General features: G+C 34.2%; 1 pseudogene; it reads left to right on the plus strand.

The window, feature by feature from the left end:
• The first annotated feature begins 5456 nt into the window (after positions 1-5456).
• Positions 5457-9549, plus strand: LOC126891403 (uncharacterized; annotated as a pseudogene).
• The last annotated feature ends 5147 nt before the right edge of the window (positions 9550-14696 follow it).

Below are 14696 nucleotides of genomic sequence, written 5' to 3' on the forward strand. Positions count from 1 at the left end.
AATTTTAGACTTGTTTCCTCATTTAATTTAAAAATAATATTAGTTCAATTCACCTAAATTTAAAATCATTTAACTTGCTTCATAATTTTCAATTTTTATTAGATTTTTTGGTAAATATTATTTAACTTTCGCTATTAAACTTTTTATATTAAATTCGAATAAATCCCTAATACCCATCCCCTCAGGAAGGTACTAGTTTTACTTGCTGTTAGTATTTAGAACCACTAGTCAGAAAAGGATCTTTGTATCCAGTACTAAGTTGGTTCATTTAGGGACTTGTTACCCATCAACTCATTGAGAGTTGTATAATATATATTATATACATTAGGTATTTTCATTGTTCTAATATCAGGTAGTATTCAATTAGGGTGTACGTATTACAATCGTACAAGTGTTATTTGGTGAAGGGTTCATACTAATCTAGGTGTAGTTTGTACTTCCTATATTAGAGGTACTCATTTGTAAAAATTTTCTAACCTCATTCACATTATTGTTACATTATTTAATTGTATAAATCTGTAAATGACTTTCACTAGTATCTACCATTTCTTGTCATTTTAGAGTCACATACTAGTCACTTGTTTTAACTCAGAGATTGTGAATATCTAGTAGTTATATTTAATAAATATATACATTTATTGTGAATTTTTTTTAATTCTTTAAATTTATACATTTAATATACTTGTACTACAAATTTAATATACTCTATAGCAGCGTAGAATACCTGGAAGAGTGTTAACCTAGTTAGCCTTCTTCTGGCGCCCAAAAATTTATTCTATTTTCATTATATTATTATATTTACTCTATCTATCTTCTGAACATTATCTTAATATCTTCTTTTCTAGCCATCATTATCATTTCCTTTAATTTATTGTCTGGTCAAAAATAGGCGTGCAAATTGGCAGAATCCTTCCTTGAGTGTCAAGTGGCCATTCTCTTGCATATTTAGCTAGCCATTCAAGTTACATTTATCTATTCATAATTTTTTTCATCCCCTTTCTCTATCAAGTATACTGTTTTCATTTGCATAGTTCCATACTAGTACTACTGCAAAGTAGTATTCTAGTTACTTCGGCTTCTTCAACGTAGAAACCATCCATTTTTGTTCCTTTGGCTACATTAAGTAGGTCTTCTTTTTCCTACGTCTGTTTGGAGTTTATCACTCTCTGTGCATTCACTCCAACAGAAAATCTTCTTCTTTCTTGTTACACACTGGTCAAATACTCTTGTTTTTAAGTAGGGTAAACAACATAATCATTGGACACTTAAGCGAACGGATATTACAAATTTGTTACTATTTACGCAATTCTTTTATATTAGACGATCTAACCACATTAATCGATAGCTGAAACATTACTTTATTAGCCTGTATGTTTATTTTGAAATAATTAAGACAAACAAAGTTTAAAAAAATATTTTATTGAAAGTCACGAAAAAATACAGTTATTGGACACTTTTCATAATTATTGGACAGACCGTAGATAGTTATTGGACAATTCATAAAATCAATTATCTTTGTAGTAATGTTGATATTGGGAAAAGAGTAGGTCAGTTTCTTCTGGATCATCGTCATCATAGTCCATATCTTCATCTTCTGAAGCACTGTCTTCCTGGTAACAACTGTGGCACACAAATAAATCATTGTCTGCATCGTCCGGAATATGAATCTGGTGTTTCTTGGGAACGCATGACTTGTGATATATTTTAGAACAGTCATCACAAACTAAGCGGTTTTGAGAACTAACACATCTTTGGCAAATTGTACAAGAGTTTGTGGAATTTATGCTGTTTCCATTGGGGCTGAATAGTACTCGTGTGGCACTCTGCACGTTTGGAGGAGTGCATTTTCTAGACGTTAAAGCATCTTTAAAGTTTGCTTTGGACGCTTGCTTTTGTTTTTCTTTTACATTAATTGTTTTTGTTCCTTTACCAAGTGCTTTTTTTTCTTCGCGTTTCTTTTTTCTTTCAGCCTTCTCTTCTTCTAGCTTTCTTTTCTTTTCACTCTTCTCTTTAAGCATTTTTTTGTATTTTTCTGAAGTGATTGCAAAAGGAAGACGTTCAGTATCACGTTTCCCCTTACGTTCAGGAGTTTTGGGACATACTAAATAATTACCAAAACCGGAATGATTGATAATTTTAAAGGCTGGACTAATATCTGACTTCAATTTGTGTGAATCTTCGGTGCTTTTTGGTTTAATCAGATTTTCACTGTAATGCTCTTTTTCTACAGATCCTCCATTGGTTAGCGTTTTTTGTTTACTATTTTCACATGGCTTAGGTTGCGACAACTTACATTCTGGCGATTGTGGTGTGACATTTGCACTAGCCAAGTTATCCTGGCTATTCCTTAGTTCAACTAATGATTCACAAGGTTGGTTTGTCTGCTTATGACTGCTATTTGTTTGAACTTGAGTGACCATTTCTATTCTATTATCAGTTATACATTTTTCACTAATGGCAGTTTGTTCTCTGTATTGGTTTTCTTCTTGAGCAGGAATTACTTTTTCTGGTAAAGATTCCTCTAACGTTTTTGAACATGCTTTCGTAACAGGCAGATTTGGATTTTCAAAACATTTCCAAACATTGTAAAGAAGATTAAACTCTTCACTATTATGTGTCATTACTTCATTAAGTTTTATGTTACGAAACTGTTTTATTTTTTCCTCCCCAACAACATTTGTAAAAGCTTCATATGTTATGCTGGAGATTTTAGAGATGTCTGTGGTAACTGATGGTGCTGAATGATGTGTTTTGCCCAGACATTTCGAAAAATCTATATTCTCAACATTAAACGGACAAAGTCCGCAAACCTTAAAACCATTTATTAATGCTTCTGGATTTATCGACGTATTCACAACTTTCTCCAAGATACATGCAAAGTTTACTTTAGTCACCATTTCGTTTACATGCTGAGCACACCACTCTCTAACTGATTTTTTCCATGCAACTTTAATTGGACGAAAAACTGACACATCTGCAGGCTGGAGGATTCTGGTGGCATTGGGATATAAAGCTATTAGTTCAATTTGAAGCTCGAAACAAAGCTTGCTAAGCTCATAGGTCATGTGCGTTTTATGTCCATCTAGAAAATATATGACGGGCAATTCGATATTTTGTTGTATGAGATAGGGATGAAAAACGTTCCCCATATATTCAAAAAACACCTCTGAGGTCATCCAACCATTGTCACTTTTTGCAATACCCCATCCTGGCGGAACAGTAACAGCAACTTTTTTCGGAATCCTCTTGTATCCGTATACTATCATTGGTGGACAAGATGTTCCATTAGCCGAAAACGTAAACATGACGGTTATATTTTCCTTTGTAGTACCTTGTTCTATTGCATAGACATTTTTTCCCCTTTACATGCTAGTACCTTCCCCGTATTAGGACATATTTGGAATGCGGTTTCGTCTCCGTTAAAAACCCTGGCGGGATCATTGATTACACCTTCCAGATTTTTATCTTTTATGAACTGAAAAATTTCTTCAAACCATTTCCTTATATCCTTTTCTGCTACGCAAGAACTAGCAGAAGTCACTGCTTCACTCGTCCTTTGGACTATAAAAGGGTGACGTCTTAAAAAAGCCTTAACCCATCCATCCCCAGGTCTGTTGTTTTTAAATGGGTTCGGACGTGGATGGCTATTTAAAAAAGTTTGAACACTTGATTGAAGGTCTTCTTTTTTTCGTGGAAATCCTTTTCTCGCTAAGTCCACAATCCAATTCGCTAATAGTTTTTCTTCATCTTCAGTAAGAATTGGACGAGGGCCGAAGGTCTCCTTGTGTCCCGGATTTTTTAACTTAAAAGATACAGTTGATTTTGGAACACCATACTTTCTGGCGGTAGCTCTCAATGAACTCCCATGCTCCCGAATTTCAGTTACTGCCGCTTCTAAAGCTGCTTCGTCATACTGTTTCTTAGACATTTTAAAGGGTTTCTGAAACAATATGTACCTACATAGTGAAGCTATTCAATTGAACTTTGTATTGTAAAAGTTATTTCTGTTTCAAATTAAATTTTTTTCGATAAGTAAAATATAGGCACAAGTTTATTCAGTTAATTGTTTCTACTTTAATTTACCTAATAAAGCAAATATTTAATGAAATTTAACAAATTTAAGAACTTTTATTATACTGTACCGGTGTTTCAAAGGTCTAACTTTGCATGATCAGGAGTTACATAAAAAAAATTATATTCACTCCGGGTGAGGCAAAGTTTGTACCTTTATGAAACCGGTCTAGTATAATAAAATTTTTCAATTCAAGAATAAAACTATTTTATTCTACAGGAAGTCTTATAAAAATATCAGGTGGCCATATCCATACAAAGAACAAACATTAACAATAACAAACGAGAAACTATTATTTATTATTATTACTCTACTTGTGCAGATCCTTTTGATTTTATTGTTAATATTTAATGTTACCTACTTAATCAGTATATTTGTGTAACCTAGGAATATGGCATATTTTTCTTTATTTCATTGCAAGATTTTTATGTTTTTTTGTTTATTAAATACATATTATTAATAAATATAATTACTGGACAGCAAGAATATAGTTATTGGACATGTGGGCAATAACTGGACAGGTAACATGAACCGTAAAAAAATAAATATTCCATGTACCTATTTGACCACATTATCTACAGCGTAACAGGTTCTATTATCGTTTTGGATCAATATTCAATATACAGTCATTGGACACCTTGTCCAATAACTGTAAACTACACAAATTTTAAAGACATTTATTGGACACATATTTAACCTCAAATTATTACAAGCAGGCATGTAAATAGAACATAGACAATTAAGCTTAATATGAGAACAATAACCCAAAACACAAAAATTTCCAGTTTAATAAACACTTACCTTATTATAGAACAAAATTTGAGGTCAATATTCTTAAGAAAATATTAACAATTTACTAACAGCATGCACAAATAAAATACAATTCACCATATTAGCTACAGTGGTGCCATCTTGCAAAAATCGTTGCTACTTAACGTAAAGTAGCAAGAAATAACAATTAACTGTAAAATAGCGGCTCAGCATGCAGGTACAGGATCCTTATTTTTTATGAATGACTTTCGAATGTCCCATCACTGTCACTGTCCAATGACTGTATAGTTTACCCTATTGTTGTATTTTTTTATTCTTTAGGACCCATTTTAATTTTCCAAATCCTGCCCAGGCTAATCTGACCCTTCTTTTTACCTCCGCTGTTTGGCTTTCCTTATTTATTTTTATCATCTGTCCCAAATATATATATATATATATATATATATATATATATATATATATATATAATCATTAACTGCTTCTATTGTGGTGTCGTTTAGTATTACGTTTCTATTATCTTGTGTGTTTGTCATTGTTTTTGTTTTGGCAAAATTCGTTTTTAGACCTATTTTTTCGGATTCATTTGCTAGTTTGGTTAGCATGGTTTGTAGTTCTTCAAAACTTGATGCTATGACTACTACATCGTCTGCATATCTTAGGTGGTTTAGTTTCTTTCCATTTATGTTTATTCCCATGTTTGTCCATTCAATTGTTTTGAAAACATCTTCCAGTGCTAATGTAAATAGTTTAATAGAAATAACATCTCCCTGTCGCACTCCTGTGTTAATTGGTATGGGTTTTGTTGTTTGTATGGGTATGTTTTTGGAAGTTATCCAGTAAACTGGATAACTTCCAATTATTGGAACATAAATTACTTGTTACAACACACACTTTTAACCCACACTTTGTAAGTTTTTCTATGGTATTACACAAAATTTCTTGTAATGTCTCAGGTGAACATACGGAGTTATGTAGATAATATAATAGAGGTTGTTTCCGCTTCAGATAACGAAGAGTCACTTTCTTCGGCTGGTCTTTTATTTGAATTCTTACAAGTTTTCAAAGTAGCTTTTTCTTCTTTGACTCAGGGTTTCGTTTTCGAGTCAGAACAGGTTGGCTATTCAGGTCAAAGTACACCATTCTCTGCGGTTGGAATTACTCTGTATGTAAGGTCACTGGGAGCAATAGCTTCGTCTTTGATTACAGTAAAAAACAGGGTTGCAGTCCCTAAAACTGGAAATAACATTGGTAGGAGTTACAGCTTTGGCCCAAGCCCGTGAAAAACCTTTCCCAAACTTGCTTCTTGTAATGACGCGACCAGCGCTTACTTCTACGACAGAACCTCCTTTTGAGCATGCCAAAGTAGCATCATTTCATCATCCCAATAAGATTCATAAGCACGAAACACGCTTTGTTGATTAGCTGCAGCTCATGAGTGGTATTGCTTGGTAAACAAAACAATGTTATTTCATGCATACAATGTTAGCATCCAAATGAGAAGATACGCCGTCAAAGAGGAACTGATGCAAAAGATTCATAAACTAATAAAAAATGTATGTGACTGACAAACCGACTATGTCTTTTATTAACACATTAATCGCTTAGTAATCATCACTGCGGAAAGCCGAAGGCTAGTCGACCTATTTGATCTTGAGTTCTTATCAGCGATAACTGTATTGACAATACTTTTCTCCTACAACAAAAGCAAAACAACTGACAATTTGAATTGATATTGATACTACATATTTTTCGTTCAAGGAAGACGATTCCGATGAATCATAAATTCTCCAATATCTTCCTGAATACTATCTGCTGTCCTCATTCTATTTTCTATTTCTTTTACATATGTCATGTAATGTTGCGAATTTTGTACTATGACATTGCTATATGAACTTTTAGTTAATTGTCTTTGACCTTAAATTTTTTATTGTTCATTTTTGTTTTTGTCATTTGCTCATTTCTCTAGGGTTTAGTTCACAGTGGTAAGGTGGTAAACGCAGAACTGTATGTCCTCTTTCCTCTGAAATTACATCAAGCACTTTTTTGTCAAAATCAGATTTTACCTTTGAAACAAATTGTAACAAATCTTTTTTAATATATTATTTTCGTATAGTACATTGTTGTCGACCATCCAGTTTATAATGTGTTGTTTGCGGCAACGAATACATATTATAAGCGAAGATTTTGCCTTCATTATAGAAGAGAAAATATTACATTATCTCTAAAAATAAAATCTTTACAACGAAAAATGTGAGATTTTAAAAATTTACTTACCACGTCAAGAAATGAAAAATGTGCCGTGTAATACATTCGATCAGTACTGATCTCAAACTAAAACTAACGTTTATGAGTGGTGGTCATCGGTATGTTTCGGAAACCGCTGATTGCGCGATGTTGCCAAGTCTTTTAGTTGTAAGTAAATCTCAGTGCGTCAGCCAACCAGTCCCGGTCTCCCCTACCTGATTTTTCTTCAATCGCATCTCGTCTTTAAGGCTTCTTTCTATTATCAACATTTGCTTTAGATAATCTGGAACAACCGCCTCGATATATCTATAAATCTTCCCAAATCTATTTTCTCGTCGTCCTCTCATTTTGCCTACTTCACTTGCAAGTGAAGTCTCCGTATCCTTCACGTCGCATGGCTGTTTTCGTACTTTGAAACTGATTTTCGATATTAATATCACTGACAACACAATTAATGTCAAAGAACAATGTCCAATATAAAAGTTTGACTTTATTTATACCTGTTCATCATTAGCCTGCCTAATTCTTAATTTACTTTTTAGATGGGGTTACAATGGGCTAGAAAGTTGAAACGTTGGTAGAGGAGAGTTTACTTGAAACGGGCAATTTTAATTTTTTATCTGTAAAGTATTTCTGGGAATAAAAAGTTAAAAATTTCTTCGTTAGATTATTGGCAGTAGGTTTGTTCATTTATTTTCTCATAAAAAAAACCGAAAATAAAAATCTTTTGGTATCAAAAAAAAAACATCTTCAACTTTATTTTATAAAATGTCCAATTCCAATATGACAATAAAATGTCCAATAAATTTTTAAAGTAAACTTTTAAACTTTAATTTAATTAAAGGGTACTTAATATGATATTAGTTTCAAAATCAGTGCAGTCTTACAACTGTTGACAGTGGTCGCGGTTATAGAAGCCTGAAGCCTCTAGTGTTACAGTTGTAGGTATCTCTGGTGATACACTTGTAGGTGTCTCTGGGTCCAGCAAATTTGCTTCCATTGAGCATGGGGAAGGCGTCTCTTATGCCACCGTTGTAGATGTCTCTGGATTCAGCAAAATTTCTTGCATTACTAGTGTAATCATATTTTACTGCAGTAAAAAGCTTTTGGCCCTAGCCACGTTTCTTCAACGACACAAAATATTTTCCAAATTGATCCAAATGATCTTCGCGGTTTTGGTTGGTCAAACTCGTTTGATCTGCACGAGATATATCTTCTAATTTTTGTAAAGCCACATGGATGTCTGAATCATGTAATTGTGCACTTACAGGTGTATTTTTATTCATTGTACTGCTATTTGCCAAAGTGTGTACACTCTTTTTACCACTACTTTTACACTGAGAAGACTGATGAGATTTCTTTTAAATGTTGATGTTGAAGGTTATTCGACCAGTTGTCCGATTGTTGTGTTTGTTCTTCCTTTCTCAAAGTTACTTGTTCCTGGTTAAGAATATCTTGCGTCCCAGTAGCCTGTTCGTCTTGTGTATTTATATCTTGAGTATGTATATATTCAGTATCCTGTGTCTCTGTGTCCATAATATGTATTTCCTGATCCTGATGGTCTTGTGCTCGCGTATCATTCTGAAAGTTAAAATAAACATTACGTCAATTAGATAATTTTTGTTTTGGATTTATGATTTAAAAAGTTCTTATTAATGTTAAAAATACATTTTTTGTTTAGGTACCTAACACAACAAAACAATGGCAAGACATTGAATGCGGTTTTATAATGAAGTGGAACTGTCATAGCTGCATAGGGGATTGATGGAAAACATATAGTTATCAAGGAGCCACCTAACTGTGCTTCCGATTATTTCAATTACAAAAAGACTAATAGTGTCATATTATTGGCATTAGTTGACTATGATTACTGTTTTTCATACATAGATGTAGGAGTAAGGGGAATAGCTTCAGATGGCGGTGTTTGGGAAAATAGTGCTTTGCTTCGTGCTATTGAGAATCGTAGTCTTAATATTCCGTCAAATGGAATAGTAGTGAGCGATGATGCGTTTCCATTAAAGACCTTTCTTTTGAAGCCATACAGCAGAAGAAACTTAACATTCGAAGAAAAAGTCTTTAATTACAGATTGTCTAGGGCACGGCGAATTTCCGAAAACGCGTTTGGCATTTTAGTTAGCAAATTTCGCATTTTTGAGAAACCTGTCGCGTTAAATCCTGAAAAAGTTGACAAAGTCGTATTGGCATGTTGCGCCTTACATAACTGGTTGCGTAAAACAGGCACTGCGTATGTACCATTTGGTCTTATTGATTTTGAAAATGTAGACCATCAAAGAGAACTGGGAACCTGGAGAAATGTTAAAAGTGACGGTCTTTTATATATCTCACACATAACAGGTTATAAACATCCCACCAGAGATGCATCAAAAAACGAGACGGACTACTGTAAGTATTATAATGACAAAGGCGCTGTATCGTGGCAGTGGCGAATGATACAACAATAATAATAGACAATATTTTTTTTGATACATACAGTGAGGACGTTTAGGATGGAATAAATTCAATTTCTCGAGAATGGTTGATTTTGAAGAGAAATCCCGAAACATGTCAATTTTTCTTTTTAAATTATGATCTTTTGGCATATAATATATCATACTAGTAAGGTCAGCCATCTGGGCGTTATGACGTAAGTGATGGTGAAATAAAAGTAGGGATCGTGTGATATGTACATCATGCCGGCTGTAGGATACCTACTGTTTAAATTTCGGATATAAAAAAAATATGTAAAAAGAATATGTCCTATTGTACATTTGTCTTTAAAAATATCACTGATTGGTCCTTGTAAATTCTTCGTTCATTTTAGATCGTTCCCTCCATTGTCTTCTTTGTTATGTTACAGGCATCATATAGCATGGTATAATAAATATCGATAATACAGGTAGATAATAGCTCTTCTAGCGTGGCATAATAGCTAATAGCTCTTATTAAAGTCATAGATAATTTGGCGGAAACCCGTTGATTCTTTCGTAAGCTTTTTGTGGAAAAAATTTCTAGCAAAATTTCTTTACTTAGAAGAAGTTAGCTAGACTTCAAGTACTGCTAAGGCTTCTAAGTACTACTTTTTAAGGCTTCTTTCTATTATCAACATTTGCTTTAGATAATCTGGAGCAACAGCCTCGAGATCTCTATGAATCCTCAAAAATCTATTTTCCCGTCGTCTTCTTATTTTTTCTACTTCACTTGCATGTGAAGTCTCCGTATCCTTCACGTCGCACGGTCGCAAGTCACAGCTTATCATGCAGTGTAAACATGTTTTTTTAACATCATAGAAAGGAGAAACCATATTCAATCTCATATGATATTGTGATATGATAAATCATGTAGTGTAAAGGCTACTTTAGTGTACAGACCCAAATAAAACACCAGTAACTCAGAATTATGTGTGATTAAAGGTATCTTTCTTAACTATTTAGTAATAGAATCCATGTTGGGCCCTCTCGTCAGATCATTATCCTACTCTATTTGACTCGAAAGTCATACTCGTCAATTTTGCCAAAGTTAAATTAAATCTGGTTTGGTTCCCTTTAAAGTATTTTCAACTTAAACTAATGATGCTTGTTTTAAAACATTTACATTATCTGGCAACCTTGAATACTTATGCTAGAATAAAAATTTAATGCAAAATTATAAAAATCTGTATGCGTCAATTCAACTACTTGAAAAGGAGAGGGAGCAGACCTTGATCCTCTCATAATACGCAAATAATTAGAAGGGAGGTAGATCTCCTTTCTGCGTCTTAACTTTCGTTCTATTAGAATTAGAGTATTAGACTATGTACTGAGTCTACCTACATTTGGGTATGCCCTATCTCCAGATACTTCTGCTTTATAGTTAGTGAATAGTTTTTGGAAATATCGCGTAAGGCGTTGGATAGTTTGACGTTTCTATTTAGATAGCAACATGCATCGCTCCAAATAATGATCTTTGTAGGACAATGTTTATTAATCTTTTGGTTTAAGAATTTTGCCGTTATCGAAATTAAATAATTCGTTTCGAATGTTGAGTTTTTAAAAAATTTATTTTTACAAAAATAGAACAACTATTACATATGAAGAATGAAGTAAGTCTAAATATAAAGTTTGTTTTCACTCTCGTTGTAGGCTCGGTTTCCCTTATCTGAAGACAAAGGTCACTACTGATTGTCTACTGTATTTCCAGGTCTGGATTCCTTAATTCTTTCCCCCTTAAGAAGGAAGCTATGGACTGTCTGGTAGGACGTGTCTTCAAGAACAAAGTTTGAAGTATTTTTCTTTTATAAACACAAAAACTAGAAATTGTCAAAATTATTGCACACTAACAATGTTTCATGTAAACATCTTACAATGTTTCTAAAATGTGCCCTTGGGGAATAGAAATATTTCTTAACTTTAATGTGTAGTGGGCTTGTATCTTCACTTCTTTTGGATCGGGAATGGTAAACTCTTGTGTTTGCAAACAGTTTACTGGCATGACGAAGACATCGCACTTTTTTGGTGTAGGACATCGTTGTGTTGAAGGATTTATCGTACTTATTGACGTCTGTTCCAAAGATATATATGAATACTCTTGTATATCTGTTTTTGCAAAGGTGCAAGTATTCAGTTGTGCTAAATTGCATCGGTCAGTTTTTTGGTATTGACATACATGTTTTTTCTTCTAAATGCCAACATTGAGAAAACCATTTCTCATTGGAATACTTCAACGAAGGTCGACCAGAATTATGGTCGACTATATTAAGGAATTATTATTATCAAATGTAGGAGTAACAACAAAAATATCGTCTAAATACCAAAACCTATACTTATCGAACGCAGGACCCAAAAATAAATCCATCAATCTACACATTGTGTGTGGTGCAGACACTAAAACAAATGGCATAACATTGAAGTGGAATAATCCCTTCTGATGCACAGCAAATGCAGTTTTGCATTTAGATCCTTCATCCAACCGAATTTTATAGAATGCTTGTTTAAGGTCAATTGAAGAAATATATTTTGTGTCTCGAAGTTTACTTAAAATGGTATCAATTAATGGTAAGGGAAAAGCATCCTTATTAACTGTTATAGAATTTTATTTACGACCATCAAAGCAAATTCGATAAGTATCATCAGATTTCTTATCTAACCATTTTGGTGAAGAATAACTAGAATGACTTTCCTCAACTATCCCCAACTTAAGCTGTTATCAAGTTCTTTATACAAATGATCCTGCATAGCCACTGACAACGGATATTGACGTTGCTTAAAAGGAGGTGAATCACCAGTATTTACGAGTATAGTATGCTTCAATAAATGTGTTCGACCCAGACGATCTTCAGATCCAATCTCTTTGAACTGATCCAAGACTAACACTAACTGACTTTTCTGCAAATCTGACAACCGTGAAAAATCCGTAATTGTATTCACAACCATAAGCGAGAGAGACGACACATCAAAAGAATTTAGGAAGAAATCTAACTGAACCTTAAACAAGCGCAAAAAATCCATACCCAAAAGAACAGGACAAGTGACAGTTCCAATAACAAAGAACTTAATAACCTTGCTAATTCCTGAAACTAATACTGGAATATCAATACAACCATTAACATTCTGCACCTGACCATCAGCGGTGTTAACTGCAACACATTCCATACAAGAAAACTGTAAAACATTTACGTCCATCAACTTTTTATACCCAAAACCTAAAACAGATGTTCGATCCACTATCAATTAAAGCAGACACTTCCTTATTTAGTACACTCACAGTGATATAAGGACGATTATCATGCTCCTTTTTAAACAACAGAGTACTAATAGACAAAGGTAACGAAACATCTACACAACAAAAAATTTTCACAAATTGAAGCCAAGCACACCACTCATCCTTGGACGTCTTACTAAATAAAACTAACAGATGATGGACGACGAGTCGACAACTGTTTTATTTGTCTTTTGATGGAGACGTTTTTGTAGTGGACCCCTTTTTCCGAGATTTGTCGGTGCTTTGAGAAGGACGGTTTGACGATGGCTTTGTAGCTAGAGGGATGTCGTGAGCCTGCACCACAGCATACCCCCACCTAGCAATGTAACAGGGATATTCAAGGTCAACGCACGTTTGCTAGTTCGCTCCCTAGCACGGGATGGCACTACTAGTCTAATATCTGCAGGTTTCTGCACTTTGTTCCTTGTCACTTTATGCCATTAGTCATTAGTCATTTGACTTCCTTTTCCTTCAATTCTTAAGAGTAGGACGCCTTTACGACGCCATATTTTGGTTTGATATATTTTTTGTAAAGAGTGCAATTTGTGGACAATTATGGAATCGGAATTAACGATGACTACAAGAACCATACAAAAATGAAGATGTTGTGTACCTGATTGTATGGATAACAGAAGCAAACAGTACCGTTTTCCGAGCTCAAAAAGTTATTTGGATTTGTTTACAAAATGGGTCAATGCGGTAAAGAAACTATTTATAATAATTACCGTGTATGCGCTAGACACTTTAGAGAGAATGATCTCGTAGAAGTAGGACATCGAGGCGTTAAAAGAACAGACGTCCCAAGTTTGTTTGTACCACAACAACAACCAGGTACGAACTATATTAGATATATAGCAAATTTCCACATTATATTATGTCTTCTTCTTCGGCACTACAGCCCAAATTGAGCCTGTCCCTCCTTTATTTTTTGCCTCTACCCTTGCTTGTCTGTGGCTGCTCTTCTCCATACACGGACTCCTAAAAGGGCTTGTGCGTCGCTGTTTACTGTGTCTTCCCAGTGCTTACTTGGCTTTCCAACTAGTCTCTTTCCCTGCATCCTGCATTCTAGCATTCAGTGCTCTTTTTGGCAGCCGACCCTCTCCCATTCTTATCACATGTCCGGCCAATTGCAATCTTTGTGTTCTAATGAAATCTGAGAGGGGTGCTTCCTTATAAAGTTCGTTGTTGTATCGATTTCTGAAGATTCTGTTTTCCCTCACAGGTCCTAGTATTCTCCTCAGTACTTTCCTTTCGAATGTGTTGAGTTTGTTTTTGGATGTTTCTTTCAGGACCCAGGCTTCACTGCCATAGCATGTTATTGGTCAAATTAAAGTTTTATAGATTATCATCTTTGTATTTCGGTGGACACTTTTAGATCGAAATATATGGGAGAGGGCAAAATAAGCTCTGTTTGCCTGCGTTATTCTCTTCCGTATTTCTCCATCTTCTCATTATGTTATGTACAAAATCTAAATCTTTTCTTCCCCCTATTGTAGCGATTAATTGTTGATAATACCGGGTGGACCAAAAGTCAGTTAACCGTTTTGTATATTAATAAAAGCAAAAATAGCTGAAGTAAAAAAAAACGTTTATTGTAAATAATTAGGTACACAAAATGCATGCTTTACATGTTATGATCAAAATGTAAACCACCTTCATCAAACATTTTTGGCAATGCTTATACACAGTGAAACAAGTCTTTCTACAGACTTACAAGTTCGCAGGGAGAACTTCAAATTGGCAAAAACTTTTTCCTTAATCTTTTCACTGCTGCTAGTTATAAAAGTAAGGTCTCTGGTACGGGTGTTTCATGCTTGTGCTGATCAACCCGGTTATGACTGTTAATTTGTTGGTGTTAGATTCTTGAAATGTA

Source organism: Diabrotica virgifera, chromosome 9, assembly GCF_917563875.1.
Source record: "Diabrotica virgifera virgifera chromosome 9, PGI_DIABVI_V3a".
NCBI classification, from domain to species: domain Eukaryota; kingdom Metazoa; phylum Arthropoda; class Insecta; order Coleoptera; family Chrysomelidae; genus Diabrotica; species Diabrotica virgifera.